Below are 17,059 nucleotides of genomic sequence, written 5' to 3' on the forward strand. Positions count from 1 at the left end.
ACCTCAGATGTAAATACAAATCAATGAAACTATATTCTAGAAACAAGCACTGAATCTCAAATACCTGAGCCATGAAGAATGCAGTGTTGTTGTAGCCATGTCAGTCCCAGGACATTAGAAACACAAGGTGGATGAGGTAATATCTTTTATTGGACCAACTTCTGTTGGTGAGAGAGGCAAGCTTTCAAACTTCAAAACACAGAGCTCTGAAGAAGAAGTTGGTCCTTTAAAAATCTGCTCCCCAATATGGGAGCTATATCCTTGGGGGAAAAAAAAAATCGAGCTCCAGGTGTACTTATTCACTGTAAACAACTGCATCTTAGCCTCCTTTTCTCCAGGCCACATAGGCCAAAATTGTTTATTAACAGCTCAAGATGGAGAAGAGTCAAAACTTGGCTCCAGCTGCAGAGGTCACCAATGTGCGTGTGTGGAAGGGGTAGGGACACCAAATCCAGTCCAGTGTACCTTTGTTAAAATTTATTTCTTATTTTTCCAAAGGACCTTTCATCCTGAAGAACTCTGCAGTGCTTTACAATCTTTTATTATTCACTGAGCTCCTGCAATGTGTGACCTCCTCAGTCCATAAAGGAACATGGCCTCTGCCCCGAAAGGCTTGCACTGCAGTCTAACATGCAGCACCACAGGAACGAACCCACTTAGTCAAAGACATTCCCCTTGCAGTCAGAAGGAATTTTCAAGGGCCAGGACGCTCGTTGTTCTGAAGTTGGTCAGAGCATTAACACGGCCTCTCTGCAGTTTTTCACAGCTCTGTTCTGCCAGCTTTGGAGTGTGCCAGGAGGTGCAGAGGAGATCTCACTGCCCCAGTCAGAATTCAGTCAGGGGGGAGGGGGGAATAGCAGCTTTGCTACTTAAAAGCAGCTCATTTCCTTCAATGCCCTAACAGGCCCCTCCTGTCAGAGTCAAACTCTGACCCTAGGATCTATTACTGTTCACTAGGTCTTTACTCCGAGGGTGCTCTGAGTGTGTCACATACATCAAGAAGCATATTTATTGCACATGCCTAGGGGTAAGAGGCAGCATTAATAACCCTGTGCTTTTCTTCTGCTCCCTCCAGCTGCATTTCCAGCTCATTAGTAATGAAATGCAGAGGGGGCATTTGCCGCAAGATTGGGTTAAGTTCCGCTTTTTCTTAGCCTAAAAAGTTTGCAAGGAAAACTGCATCTTTGCAGCTTATGGATACTTGGTGCTTAGAAACCCAGGTGATGGGCAAATCCTCCATGGGATGGAGGGACCCCACAAGAGGCCAAATACAGAGATATCACAAATGGTGATGTAAGGTACGCTCAGGTGGTGGAAGGGGATAGCAAGAAAAGCAGCCATGAAGGGGTGTGATAAAACAGGGAAAGACTCTACTTTATAAGATACTCTCCTATGATTGTTTTCCTACCACTTTCCTCTCTTTTGCCCCTTCGCTTGTTAGGTAAAGCAGTTTACACCCCAGCTCTGTGTTGGCCCCAGGTGTGGCTCTGATGTAGACTGTGCTCACGTGTCTTGAGATTGCAAAACAAGGTTGGAGATTTCACCAGGCCAGGTTTGCTTGTGAAATTCCCAGTGCTAAGGTCTGCTTCCTTCAAGATTAGCCTTGTGGTGAGTAGATGGCTCAGGAGAGCAGTAATGGGCTCTATAGACTATTTTCTTCTCCGTGCAGCTGTTTCACATCCAGCCCAGGTTAACAGTGGCAAGTATTTGTCATCACTCAAGGTCTATTTTGCTGGCCTGTGTGTCATGAGTTTGGTCAGTCTCAGTCCATCGCAGTAGCCAGGGGCCCACATCCCAGAAGTTACTATTGCTCTGGGCACACTGGCTGGCAGCCTCAGCCCAGAGATCAAGGGCTGAAAGTACCAGAGAGACCAAATTTCCTTGTCACCCCATTGTGTCCGGGAGTCAGACTGGAGTAACGGCATGGGAGGAAGCTTGCCTGCCTTTACCCAAGTTATACCTGTTCTGTAGATAAACATGGGAACTCCAGTACCCAAGCTGTCACTGCAGGACCTGTTACCTAAAATCACATGAAAGTTTAGCTCAGCGGTCAGCAAGTTCTGGCACGCGGCTTGCAGGGTAAGCACCCTGGTGGGCCAGGCCAGTTTGTTTAACTGCTGCTTTGGCAGGTTTGGCGGACTGCGGCTCCCACTGGCCGCAGTTCGCAGCTCCAGGCCAATGGGGGCGGCGGAAAGCCACGGCCAGCACATCCCTTGGCCCACGGCACTTCCCACTGCCCCCATTGGCCTGGAGCTGCGAACTGCGGCCAGTGGGAGCCGCAGTCCGCCAAACCTGCCAAAGCAGCAGTTAAACAAACTGGCCTGGCCCACTAGGGGGCTTACCCTGGTGATCCACGTGCCAGAGGTTGCAGACCCCTGGTTTAGCTGCAGCACCCTGCTTGTATGAGCAGAGGATCTGGGGCACACACAGCTCTTGGTGCACCAGATTGCTATGTCAGGCACCATTTGTTGCATGACAAATAACGGTGACTATCAATAATAACAACATCCATCCTCCCATTCCCTTAGGTGTGCACAGATTCCCTTTGGTCTGAGGATGGTTTACTGGCACCGGTCAGGAGATATGGTGCAGTGAAGAGCTCTGGGAAGACGTGTCTCTTTCTTGGGCCAGAGGGAGGCAGTGTTGTTCCACAATTGAAACAGTGTCCAAAGGACAACGCTATGTTTCAGAGCATGGCTCAGCCAGCCACTTGGAACCCCACAGACCTGTGCAGAACTAGCTTGCACTGATGGACTACTATATGCGCCTGCAGACCTGTACATACGTGCTGCATCTTTGGCTTGCTGTATTGGGGGTTCCTTGTGGAAACAGGAAGGGAAGGCAAATGGCCTTCAAACAGCCATTCTGGGGTCTTGTCATTTCATTTGGGAGATTATTCTGCACTCCAATAGATATGATTTTTTTCTGCCCACAGTACAATTCAGCCTACATTTGCCTTTGTTCCCTTTATTTCTGCATTTGCTGGCTACACTGACCACATTCTGTGTTATGAGGACAGATCCTTAATTTCAAAGTTCCTGGTTTTGGTCTGTCTCATTCAGACCCAGGGTTACTGCTATGTATTTTTTGCCATTGGTTACAGATAGTTTAAGCTTTGAATCAGGCAGTAAATCTTAGTTAGGAATGTCCTCTAGACTGCTTGTTCGGCTTCTGACTGGATGTTTCCAGCTAAACCTTCAACTAAAAATAATTACAGCTAGAGAGGAAAGCGCAGCAAGAGCAGGTAGCCAGCAGAGGACACAAGTCTGCTTTCACCACTTCTTGCTTAGAAACTGCTACTTGATTAAACAAAATGGTGTTGTCTAACCTGAAAACTAAGACATAAAGGCTGATGAGACGGATGATATTTTTTAAGCCAGGATCCCTGTCCTGTTTTGCATCTGTTGATCCTAATTGATGGTGCCTTGACCCTATTTCTTGGCTCAGGACAAATAAAGTAACCTGCTGGCTGAGGCCACAAGGGTCCCCAGAATGGTGTCCTATATGAATATAATAAAGCCCATGCTTGGAACACAGACAGGCCTAGGCTAACTTAGGGAGCACATCCCCAGTGGAACATGCATAGGGCTTTGGCTTACTTGCCAGCAGGGACTGACAACAGACCTACACTGATGCTTGATGCTATAGAGACCAGCAAGGAGCAGAATCACACAGAAGAGAGAATCCGGTGCTTTAAATGTTTAAATATTCTCCAACTTGAGTTGTGGGGTGTCAGCCACTCGGGAGGCTTGGAAACCCTAGCTGTGAAGAGGTCAGTTCTGCAAATGGAGTTGCTAGCAGGCCATTTCCAGGTAAACATACAGAGTGAGGGTGACCGGGGGATAAAAGGAAGAGGCAGTTGGATACTGGCAGTGTCAACCCTTGGAACTCCTTGCCTGAGGAGGTTGTGAAGACTAGGGCTATAATAGGGTTTAAAAGAGAACTCGGTAAATTCATGGAGGTTAAGTCCATTAATGGCTATTAGCCAGGGTGGGTAAGGAATCGTGTCCCTAGCCTCTGTTTCTCAGAGGACGGAGATGGATGGCAGGAGAGAGATCACTTGAGCATTGCCTGTTAGGTTCATTCCCTCTGGGGCACCTGGCATTGGCCACTGTCAATAGACAGGATACTGGGCTGGATAGACCTTTGCTTTGACCCGGTACAGCCGTTCTTATGTGAACAGGACTCTCTGCCTGCGCTAACACCAGCTGCTCAGACACAGGAGCAGAACCACCACCCAAACCCACTCAATTACTCACAAAGCTAATACCAGCCCTATCACCATGTTGCAGAGGGCATTTCCTCTGTAGTTACACCAGCAATGAGGACAATAGGCCATTAAGTGCGGGGATGGGAGAAGCAGGGGGTATTGCATCTTTCGAACAGAAATTTCCCTATTTGCTTCACACAGCTGCAATGAAAAGCTTATGCCCACGTGGAGGCAGCCTGCTTTCCCCTGGCCCATGCTGCACCTGTTCAATGGATGGCTAAAGGATGTCACCCCAGCAGCGTTCCAGCTCTAAATTCAGTCCAATCATTAAATAATGGAGAAGCACTGGAATGGGAAGCCTGGCTGCTAGTTTGGCATCACAATGAAAGTGAACTATTAACAGTATCGAAGACATAATTAGGCTTTGCTTTATCAGAGGCTGTAAGAGAATTATAATAGCAACCTTTGAGCATATCCAATACTCCCCAAGAGGAGTAAATAATAAGGAAAAAGAACAAAGGAGTCCAGTTTGACAGCAGGTCTCTATGATGTGTCACGGAGGCCGAAAGCTGTTTATTGTAACTCGGCACTTATCTGTGACACTTCCACGCCCCCTATTTCTGTAATATCTTGCACTTCATGATGGTGAACGTATTCCTCCTCACAGCACCCCTGTGAGGTAGGAGAATGCTGTTTATTATGGCCACTTGCACAGGGGGACTGAAGCACAGAAACACTGCGTGACTTGTCCAAGATCATGCAGGCAGCCTGTGACAGCAAGGAATTGAACCCATGTCTCTGGCTAACACCCAGCTCACTGCACCATCCCCCCCTAGTGTGACTCATTGGGGGCTCTGGTGAGAATAATGAATTGGTCACAAGTTACAGTCTGTTGAGGGAGCAAACTCACATGTGCTATGCAGGACAGGCTGAAAACAACAGGGTGGGACAAGGAAATTAGGAAGATTTCACCAGTGGCTCAGTGCCATATGAGGGGTACCATGGGAAGGCTGGAAATGGGACAAAACAATGGGTGTTACAACCTGACATCTCTCAGCAACACCAAACGCCAGCTTTCAACTGACTGGGCCTTTGGACACCTACTCCCTTCTCACCACAGGAGCCTATCTCCCCTAGGGGCTATGTTGATGCACATTAACAGACATGAGGTAAGCTCCCCCAGCTGCACCACTTGGGTGGATAAAGACCACAATTAGTGCAGGCACAGAGATGAGGAGCAAACTGTGGCTCCACTACCCTAGGGCCACACTTGGCTGCAAGATGCAGTCCTCAAGCGTGCTCTACCCTGGCTGCAATGGCATCTGAGGGCCATCATGATCATTATTCCTCATATTTGTATTATCATAGCTCCCAGGAATCCCAGCCATAGAACAGGATCCCATTGTGGTCAGTGCTGTACACACAGAACAAAAAGACAATTTTGATCCACTGCAGAATAGCCAGGGCATAGGAACAACTTCACCCCCACACCAGGATGCCTCTGGTTCAGGACTGTCAGTCCATTCTTTGGGTTAAGAATTGCTAGGTGCACAAGACAATCATACTCCACCCCTCTCCCTGATTGCAAGGCCACATTGTTCATTTTAGGCCCAAATTCCCCTACATCCCTACCCAGAACTAGTATTATCTGTAAGTTATTAACACCAGAAATGCTAAATCATGAAACTGAAGTGAAAAGGAATCTTTGTGCGTATTAAAGTAAGGAATCATATATTGTCCCCAGCTTCCTCTTCTGCATTCTGCTGTGGGGTTTCACTAGGAGGTTTAATCAAATATTTCAGGCTCAGCACTATGACTCCCAATGGCAAAATGCAGAAGTCATCCTCAGAATAAATAAAATCTTTGCATCAGTCTTCACTGCAGAGGATACGAGAGAGAATCCCACACCTGAGCCATTTTTTTTAGGTGACAAATCTGAAGAACTGTTCCAGATTGAGGTGCCAGTAGACGTGGTCTGGGAACAAACTGATAAACTTAATAGTTAAAAGTCACCAGGATCAGATGGTATTCACTCAAGAGTTATGAAGGAACTCAGATATGAAATTGCAGAACTGTAGTATGTAACCTATCATCACTTAAATCAGCCTCTGTAGCAGCTGACTAGTGGATATAGATAATATAACACTGATTTTTTAAAAAAGTCTCCAAAGGCATTCCTGGCAATTACAGGCCAGTAAGCCTAATTTCAGTATCAGGCAAATTAATCAAAACTATGGTAAAGAACAGAATTATTAGATGTAGATAACCACAATATGTTGGGGAAGAGTCAACGTAGCTTTTCTAAAGAGAAATTATGTCTCACTGATCTATTAAAATTCTTTGAGGGGATCAACCAACCTGTGGACTAGGGTGAAACAGGGAATATACTGTGCTTGGACTTTCAGTAAGCCTTTGATAAGGTCCATCACCAAAGGCTCTTAACCAAAGTAGGCACGGTATAGGAGGGAAGGTTATCTCATGGGTCAGTAACTGGTTAAAAGATGGGAAACAAAGGGTAGGAATAAATTATCAGTTTTCAGAATGGAGAGAGGTAAATAGCAGGGTCCCCCAAGGATCTGCACCGGGACCTGTGCTATAGCAAAAGGGGCAAACAGTGAGGTGGCAAAGTTTGCGGATGATACAAAATTACTCAAGCTAGTTAAGTCCAAAGCTGATTGCAAACAGTTACAAAGGGATCTCACAGAACTGGGTGACTGGGCAAGAAAATGGTAGCTGAAATTCAATGTTGATACGTACACAGTAATGCACATTAGAAAACATAATCTAAACTATACCCAAAGTAATGGGCTCTAAATTAGCGGTTATCACTCAAGAAAGAGACCGGGAGTCATTGTGGATGGTTCATTGAAAACATCAGCTCATTGTGCAGCATCTATCAAAAAAGCTAACAGAATGTTCGGAGCCGTTATGAATAGGATAGATAATAAGACAGAAAATATTATAAGGCCACTTTATAAATCCATAGTACGCCCACACTGCACGAAGTTCAAGTCTCTCCATCTCAAAAAAAAAAAAATAGGAGGGTGGGGGAAACAAAAATGATTAGGGGTATGGAACAGCTACGGTATAAGGAGAGAGTAAAAAGCCTGGGCCTGTTCAGGTTAGAAAAGAAATGGATAAGAGGGGATATGATGAGAGATCTAGAAAATCACATCACTGGATTCATGCCACTCACTGTTGTGTCGCCTCCTGGGGATTAGCTCAGTGCTGATTTGATGCCTCCTCTTGTGGTTTCTCAGCCCCTTGTCCCAGTCTCTCACTTGGCAGCCTCTTGCACACACCCCAAGCTGCAGCGCTTCCTCTTCATAGCATGGCCTTTTGACCAGCTCACTATAGTTTGCTCCTTTGGGGGTATCAAAGTGTCTTTAAACAAACCACTTCAGGCAGTCTTCAAAGTTCACTTCCCTGTCTGTGCCACTTTCCCGGGCCCATTCTCTACACTGGGTTCCAGCCTGGAGACCCTGTACTCAGCAGCTAAGGTCCACACAGTCTCACCCTTGCTGCTGTTTTCTCTAGGTTTCTTCCTATTCCTTATTTTCCCAGACTCCCTCCCCCTGAACCCCCTTACTACTCTTTTCTCCCTGGCTTTGTAGAAGCCCTTCCTTCTCCTGCCCAGCTGGGCTTCAAGTGCAATTAGGGCTGTAGATCTAGCCTTCACCTCACCCAGGTGCAGCCCATCCTACCAAGTAGCCCTTTCTGTTCCATTTTAACCTCTTCAGGGATGGTGTGGGGTGAACATCCCATCACAAATCGTGAATGGGGTGGAGAAAGTGAATGAGGAAGTGTTATTTACACCTTCACACAACACAAGAACCAGGGGTCACCCAATTAAATTAACAGGCAGCAAGTTTAAAACAAACAAAAGGAAGTATCTCTTCACACAATGCAGAGTTACCCTGTGGAATTCATTGCCAGGGGATGTTGTGAAGGCCAGAAATATAACTCATTTCAGACAACAATTAGATAAGTTCATGGAGGATAGGGCCATCAATGGGTATTAGCCAAGATGGTCAGGAAAGGAACCCCTTGCTCTGGGTGTCCCAAAACATCTGACTGCCAGCGGCTGGGACTGGATGACAGGGGATGGATCATGTAATAAATTGCCCTGTTCTGTTCATCTGACATCAGCCACTGCCAGAAGACAGGATCATGGGGAAGATGCACCATTGATCTGACCAAAATGGCCAATCTTACATTCAGCTCCCACCTGCTCTCTGTGTCTGTTTCAGGGCATTGATAGCCCATGGAAAGCCATCCACAGATTGTCAGTTAGTTCACCAATATCTCATGTGATTAGTCAGAACCCAAGAATTCCAAATTTCGGAAGTTACTACCAATTTTGGTAGCCCAACTTGAGACCTTAAAGCAGCTTCATTTTCAGAGGGTGGATGCTCCACACTGGGGAAAAGCAATCCCCTTTAAAGTGGGCCCAGAAACAGACACATTCAGAATCAGTGACCGCATTTTAAAATTTAGGCCTGTATATACGATAAGAGCTTCCACACGAAGGTATAAACCCCAAGGTGAGAGGGAACTGCTTATCATCCCAGAGGATAGAGCTAGGAGTAATGTAGTGAAACTAAGAAAAAAAAATTCAAGCTGCATACTGGGACATAATCCCTAGAATTTGAGTAAATTCCCCAGTATGCAAAGAGCTAGCACAAAGCACAGGCCCCACTTAAACCCTCAAAATAGGGCTTAAATGTTGCTTATGTTCTTCTGCATGGGGCGAATCTTACTCTGAGAGATCTGTTAGACTGGGGAAGATATTCCTAAGGGAAGTGATAGAAGCCACAACTCAACAGCAATTTAAAACCAGATTGAGCAAAAATAAAAATATCTATTTCAAGGCACATCCTGCACTGCCCAGAATGTGGCAAGAAGTGAACTGAGCTCTTGTTTGCATCTCTACTTTCAGTGGGGGCAAACTGCTCAGCTGCTTACGTGCTCAGCCAAGGCTTCCATTAAAGATTCAGGACTTTGCCAGTCAGGACCAAGGGAGAACTGAGGCAATGTCCCGAGGATTTGGCCCTTTGGTTCAATGTTTGATTAATCATTTAGCAAATCCCCTCCCCTCACAGATGCTTTCCTCTCCCTTCTGGGTTACTTGCCTGTACAGCAACAGCTGCAGAATGAGATAGGGAACTTCACCCTTTAGGGTAGTCAACTCAGCACTAATTTGGGACGAGAATAGCCTGTGCTTGATTCTCCTTTCAGATACACAGGTTTAATTCCTTTAACTTCCAGTGACCTTAGTGGGACACTCCTTATTTACACTAGTGGAAGGCACCTCGGGCACATAATGAAATGGTATGTGTGGAGTGTTATAACTGAAAAGTATCACTGTAGAAAGAGAGCTGTTGGCCTGGGGAACTCAAAGACCTGCATGTTCCCCATCCAGCTGCCATGTTGGGTTCCCTACAGGTGTGTTGGAAGAAGCTCCCAAAATGGATACAGGGACTAGGTGGGTTCTACAGAGCCCTGTCAAACTCCCATGGTTTGTTCTGTGTGTATGACATACTAAGGACTGTACTAGGGTTACCAATTTTGGATGGACATATTCCTGGAGATTTAATCAAGACATAATTCTTAATTAAAGGTTAATCTTTAATTTCTGGGGACTTGGCAACCCTAGACTGTACATTTGTCTCTTATTGCTCCACAATTTATAGAGCACTAAATTGTTTGAGGGTGAATAGTTGCTGAGCTGTTTAATCAATTTTGAAAGCTATTCACTGCGCAGATCCAGCATAGAGCAATAGAGATTATTGCTGTAGTAGAACTAATCATAACATGATAAAGAATGCACATCTGCTTAATGAAGATTTGCCTTCATCTCTCAGGGTTCAAAAGGGCCTCAAAAATGAGGAATGCAAGATCAGGACCTTTAAAGCCCTTTTACCACTGGGGGAAAAAAAAAAAGATAGAACAACCCCTCTAATAGATAGATCATGTTAACTCTTCCATGTGTCTCATGAATTCTGGGCCATTTCTCAAGTAACTGTTGCTACAAACCTCATGAAAATACAAAGTGTCAGGGCCACATTTTACTCTGGAGCAGTCTCAACAATAAATCTGATTAATTTTTTCTATTACCACATTTTCCCTTGAAGAAATCACAGATGAAAATCTCCAGGGAAAGAATCTCCTGTGCGCACACACACACACCCCTTAACTACTTTTCCCTTCTTAATTAAGGCAATTTATTTAGAGCTAATCAGAAATTATGTGCGTATGAATGACTCAATCGTAATTCTCTCTCCAATTCCCAGTAGGAAATGAGTATTATCATTACTCTAGCTGCAACCACACATTAAAACGTACCTGTCCAAACCAAATTGCAGTAGTAACCATGTTAACCCTGGCATTATAAATGTCTGAGCTTTGTCAGTGCAGAGCAGTCACAGTTACCTTGGTTTTAATTTTTTAATTAAAAATAACTAAATACATTTTCTTTGTATGGTACCTTTTTACAATGTGAACCCATCTCACAAAACAACACTAAAACCACCAAACAAGCAACATATAAAATGCACCATGATAAAAATTACATGAATAATTCAAACCCAGTTACTGAGCCAGGCAAAAGATATTTTCAAATGAAGTCCATGGCACTCTGGGATTACACTCTTTGCTTCTCTTATTTCTTAACCCTGTCTTCTGGCGATTGGTTCAGTTCGGCTATGTTGCAATGCTCTAATATGATTTTATTTCATTAGCATGTCTGTAACTGACTAGCTTGGAATGAACAAGTCTTCGCCACCTGCCATGGGATGGCTGCAGGCAATTGTCTCATGTTGTTGAGATTGTGCGGCTTGCACTTCCCATAATAAATAGAAGTGATTGAAGAACGTTGATTATCTGATATGATTCGCCATCAGTCTCTGTCCATCATCAAACATTCCTGGGGGTTTCTTTGGTAGCTGGCTGGCTGAGTTAAATGGTTATTTTAATACTGCTAGGATTTTATTGTATTATTAATGATGTGATAGGATACCTAGACCCTTGGATAGAGGTCTTTTAAAATTATTATTTATATCTGAACAAATCTGGAGGTGGGTTGTCTTCTCCCTGGAGATACCCTTGGAATGCTGACTAAAAATCACAGAAATGAGAAGGAAAAGACTTGCTACATCATCATTTTCATCCCTCTGACATTGCAGGATTGTTCCTTATAGCATTTGATCAATTATTTTATTTTAAATTACTTAAAGACTGGGACTTGCTTTGGGACACTATTCTACAGTCTAACAGACCTCGCTGCTAGAAAAAAATGTGGTGACATCTTGACTGAATTTTACTTTGCTTAATTTCATCCAATAATAAAAAAATAACACCTAGCTCTTCTATTTTGCTTTTCGTCATTAGCTCTCAAAGTACTTCATAGTCTTTAATGTATTTATCAAAGGTCCATCAATAGCTATTAGCCAGGATGGGCAGGAATGGTGTCCCTAGCCTCTGTTTGCAAGAAGCTGGGAATGAGCGACAGGGGATGGATCACTTGATGGTTACCTGTTCTGTTCATTCCCTCTGAAGCACCTTGCATTGGCCACTGGCACAGACAGGATACTGGGCTAGATGGACCTTTGGTCTGACCCAGTAGGGCCATTCTTATGTTCTTATCCCCACAACACCCTGGGGAGATAGGTCTAGTATCTCCATTTTTACAGATAAGGAACTGTTAGTCCCATGGACTTCATCCTATGATTCCCCTGGACCTCTCTAAATAATTTTTGTCTCCTTGGTATTTAGACAATGCTGTTGCTGACTCCGTGTGAGCAGATGGCAGCTCTGTGGAGGGACTAGCAGCACAGGGGGAGGGGGAATGGTTTTTACCAGCAGTACAAACACTGGTTACACATGAATCTAATAGTCAATACTTATACTACTGCATGGATTACAATGTCAAGAGGATATCCTCTTGTTGGATAAGACTGACATGTTAAACCCTAAGCACTCATTGGTTTCAATTTAAAGATTTCACTCAATATTCTTCTGGGTGTGCATTAAAATTCCTTTAAAGATTACTCGCCAGGAGATCACATGAATTTACCAGGAATTTCAGTTTTGATCTGCGGGCATTTGCATTTGGTTTAAATTGGAAACCTGGACTTCGATGCTAGACATGCTTAAAAATAGGCTCATATTGCTCAGTAAAAGGGATTGTTTCCAGGTACTTGTGTTTGTTATGCAGCATCTGTGATATCAAGAGGCAATATTCATGCTGTGCTCTTAATGTAGCAGTCACTCTACTTAGATTGTGAGCTCTTTGGGGCAGGGACCATCTTTTTGTGCTGTGCTTGTACAGCACCTAGCACAGTGGAATCTTGGTTCATGACTAGGGCTCCTAAATGCTACCACAATAACAATAATAATGGTGCACTTTAAGAAGTTAATATGTTCTCTTTCATTTGAACTGCAGATTTGGGGGAGGGAGCAGAGAAAAGATGCTGAAAGGTTCCATTAAAAGAAGTTAATGAATGAATTCACATTAGAGTCTTGGTTGGTAATATATGATCAGATGTAAAAGGATATTAGACTCTATGCTATGGAGAAGAACAGGCTGCTTCGTGTTAAAACATCTGTTAGTCACCCAGAAAGCAGGGGAATTCCTCTCCTTCTTCCTAGCTGTTTCTGATCATAACTTCTCTTTTTTAAAAAAAAATGTATTACCTCATTAACACTTGTGAACAAAGGAGCCAAATACATAAGAAGAAGTTTGGGGTTCCATATTCCATGCGCTGATGGAACTTCTCGCATTCCTGTCAAGTTCTTCAATCAGTTCTGATACCTTCTTGGTGGCAAATCTGTGATAGCAGCCTGGAAGGGAAACTATTCCAGGGGCCTGGATGTGAGAAGAAGAAAAGTTTAACAGGTCCATGTGTAAGTTTTGGACATTTATAAAAAAATTGGAATAAACATCAAGATCTGAACACATACTAACCAGGCTGCCAGGTGGGAGAGCCCTCAGGTGTCTAAATCCATCTTGAATGGATTTAGAAGAAAGTCTACAGTAAAGATTCACTGTAACTTAAGGTAGGTAAAATCATTTTGCTCTTGGAGAAAAGTGTTAATCTACTGCCAATCTGTGCAGAAGAGCGTTTCCTTAGGGTAGAATGGTAGGTGCAGTCTATTGTATTCAATGCACTATTTCTGGCTACCACTATAAATTGGCACTCCACATGTCACTTTCACCTACACACCTTTGGGTCTGACCAGCCATCACTAACTAACTGTAGTTATACAATATGAATTGGATATGAAACTAATGACGATACTGCAGTGATGTGTATAATATATAGACAGATAGATCATTCTAAACTCTAGTAATGGCACTGTTGTGATTTTTAATGCTGTTTGCTCCATTTTGCTAAAAATTACCCTGATACTGGAAGTTCTTGTGCAAAGCATCATTCTGAGTTACTAAATGTCCCTGGTGCTGTGCAATAAAAAGAAGAAATGGCTTCTTTCGGATGGTAACGTGATACACATTTTTCAGGAAGACCGAGTAGGGTGTGTCTCTCTACCTGTAAACTCATCCTTTTTCTTACTTTCTTGGTAAAGGACCTTCCCCTTTCTGGACCCCAGAATTGGTGATCATCATAGCATGGGATAAAATTAACACTTTTAATTAATTAGCCGGCTACTCCTGTAGCAAGGGGTTTCCGACGATGTTGATTTTTTCTTAGTCACACATTTTGCTGAGCCATACTAGTTTAAACTTGTTTATTTATAAGCCAGTTGTGAGGTGCCCAGCTGCCATGGCAATAGGCACCATATCTGAACTTTAACAAACAGACGATGCCAGTATGTAATAGCTTCGTCAGCACGAACAACATACCAGTGACTACTCTCATGAGATTTTGCAGCAAATCTCAACAGATCTTCAGTTGCAGTTGGGCCCAAACCAGAATCTTGCACCTGAAGCCGCTGAACTTTGGGTGCCTTTGAAATCTGGATATGAATTGGGTGTCCTTGGTCTCTCTCTATTTGCAATACGCTTTGTGCTAACTACCAAGTGACTCCTGCAGCGATGCTGCCAGACCAGCTTTGCAATGTCCATTGTTAGGGACCAAGGACTAATGCCTGGTCCTGTTGAAGTCAATGTGAGCTGACATCCGTTGGACCACAATTTGGCCCATGGTGTTTTATACATGGCTCTGGCTTACTCACAAAACAGCCTTTTGATGCTGATTGGTATCATAGATTTCAATATCAGAAGGCACCATTATCATCATCTGCTTTGACTTCCTGCTTAACGCAGGCCAAAGAAACTCACCCAGTAGGATTCATTTCTATTAAAATCGGTGCCCCTTCCCCCCCCTGGCGACTACAAAGTTGGACCTTAAGGCCGTTGAATAACTCGGCAGCTCAGACAGCCTCTGGGGCAGCCATGCAATTGTGTTTGGAGGAAAATGAGGTTGATTTTTGCCTCTTGTACTGAAAGCTCCCCGGGGCTATTTACCTTTGTACTGAAGGCAGCATTGGCCCAGGGGAGAAACAGAGAGAGATGAGATGAAATGAAATGAAGAAGTAGGTGGCCAGTGGAGTTGTATTTGCTGTCCCATGAACTGCGAACAAGGGGTTAAGTGAGGATGATTCCTACTCCCTGTTCCAGCTGCGTCGTCACAACCAATTCAGCATGTGGCCTAAAAAAGAGAAGAACACATTTCCCCAGCCCCATTGCACATGGTTCATTGGTTTATTCCAGTGTAGCAAGAGCTAAGTTCACATGACTGAGCAGGAGTAACATGCATGGCAAGCAGCTCTTATTGCTGGTGGTAGTATAGCAACTGCTTGGCTTGGTGGGGACATGCATCCTACCCTGTAGACCATGTGGCATAGACTATGGTAACTGGTGCCTCAGACTGGCTCAGCCCTTTGCATTCTCCTACAGACCAAGGACCCTGCTCTGCTGCTTTTGTGTGGGGGTCAGACTCCCTATAGTATGTCCCTTCCCATATCTTGTTGCCATTATAGGGAGGAAGTTGGATTGGGCCCGAGCACAGCAGAGGGCAGGACTGAGTCCACACCATCATAAGAAAAAAGAACAAGACATAAAAATCTCATATGGGTTTCCAAGTTCAGTGGTGTTCAGACCCAGAGTTTTGGCTGAGTCCCATCTTTATCTGTAATACCCCTTCATCATCACCATCACGTCCCGTTCTGCTCTCTTTTTGAACCTGCCTAAGGATCTCACAAGAGGAGAGGTTAATTTTGCTGTTGTATTATACCTGAATTTTTAGCTAAGTGACGCTAACTGATAAATATTTTTAATCTGCCTGCATTCTAACAACTTGCACCCTCCCTAACATTGGTTGTTGCAGGAAATTCCAAGGGCAAAGAGGCAGCAAAGTCTAATGGTTAGAGCATAGACTTGGGAGTCAGAATTCCTGGGTTCTATTCTCCATTCTGCAAGAGGCTCTAGGCAAGTCATTTTACTTCTCTGTGTCTCAGTTTCCCCCTTTGTTAAGGGGCACGATAATACTTAGCCACTTCACTGCTGTGTTCCAGTCCTGTACAGGAACATGTGGTGGAGTTCCTTTATGGCACTGATATTCCATTCATGTTTCAAAGAGACATGCCTAGAACACAAGCAGATACCTGCCATGAACAATAAGAAGATCCATGAGCCTTTAGAACTTTTCATGACAACTGCTTTACAGAAGTGGCTAAATACTCTTGCAGTAGCCCAAACCCATGGTTGGTTTCAACTATGGATTTAACAACCTTTTCATTTCCCTTTTCTTGCCTCCAGAAATGCTTTGAGGTGACCTAACTAACCTCACAACTACAAATGTTCACCTTCATTGTGTGTCTGTAGGAAGCAGTGTTTTTAACCGCACTGATTGAGCAACTCCTGAGCCAAGAACTGTAACAAAGCCTGTTCGGAATGAAACATCGAAGAGTGAATTTTTAACTAAAATGGGGAAGTAACTCCAAACGCTGTCTGCCCCAAAGTGGGGAGTTGGATTCATGAACCTTGCCTTGATTCAGAGCTAAAAGTGGCAGCAAAGCTGTCCAAAAAATTCCAACAAGAAGTGAAGGGGAGGAAGAGAGTTATTTTTTTGCAGATCATAAATAAAAGACAATCTCCCCTTGGTACGGAACTTTTGGGGAATCCCAAAGCACCACCTGCTGTTTCTGCTGGAGTTTGCTGAGCTGATAATCTTTAATTTCTTCTCCACAGCTTTGGCTGGTCACGAACCCAGAAAGGCCAGTTAGAGCCCTTATTTAGGCAGATTTGTGCTTCCCTGAGAAACTGAACATCACTCAATGCCAGGAACATACAAGTTCAACCTGTTTGCCTCTCATTGTTCTCTCTTCCTGTCCTAAAACAGCCTCCCATCCCAAGGTGGTCAAGTGGTTACACCACTGGACTGAGACTCATGAAATCTCGGGGCTAGTCCTGGCTCTACCACTGATCTGCTGGATAATGCCCCCTTGTGCCTCAGTATCCCCATCTGGAAAATGGGGTAATGATACTTTGGTCACTCTCTGGATGAAAAGCATTGTATAAGAGCTAAGTATTATTATCTTTCAATATTCACCAGGCCTCATCTCTTGTCTTCAGAACAATACTGAAAGCTCTCTGATTCTATACCGCTATGCTGCTTTGTTCAGTATGTGTGCTACTGTGAAAGGCAGTACCAACTCGTACCCTCACTTTGTAAATCCTCCGCCATGGGTTTAGTTCCTGGTTGGTGTTGTTTGCATATTGTCCACGTCCATCACTGTACAAATAATAAAAGTTGTTTATTTTCTGAATTGAGCATGCAATAAGACTTAGAATCTGGTCTAGTGATTACAGCTACGAGGGGACAGGTC

At 44.1% G+C, this 17,059-nt stretch overlaps 1 protein-coding gene across 16 annotated transcripts in view; it reads right to left on the minus strand.

The window, feature by feature from the left end:
* Window positions 1–17,059, minus strand: part of PFKFB2 (6-phosphofructo-2-kinase/fructose-2,6-biphosphatase 2) — a 334,000-nt gene that overhangs the window by 86,006 nt on the left and 230,935 nt on the right. For 11 of the 16 annotated variants that reach the window (XR_007774531.1, XR_007774529.1, XR_007774536.1 and 8 more), the window contains one exon: window positions 12,905–13,076. The exons of the other annotated variants lie outside the window; for them this stretch is intronic. The gene's annotated coding sequence lies outside the window, so the exon portion shown is untranslated. The remainder of the gene's footprint in view (window positions 1–12,904; window positions 13,077–17,059) is intronic. 16 annotated transcript variants of the gene reach the window in all.

This window comes from Gopherus flavomarginatus, chromosome 5 (genome assembly GCF_025201925.1).
Source record: "Gopherus flavomarginatus isolate rGopFla2 chromosome 5, rGopFla2.mat.asm, whole genome shotgun sequence".
NCBI lineage: Eukaryota > Metazoa > Chordata > Testudines > Testudinidae > Gopherus > Gopherus flavomarginatus.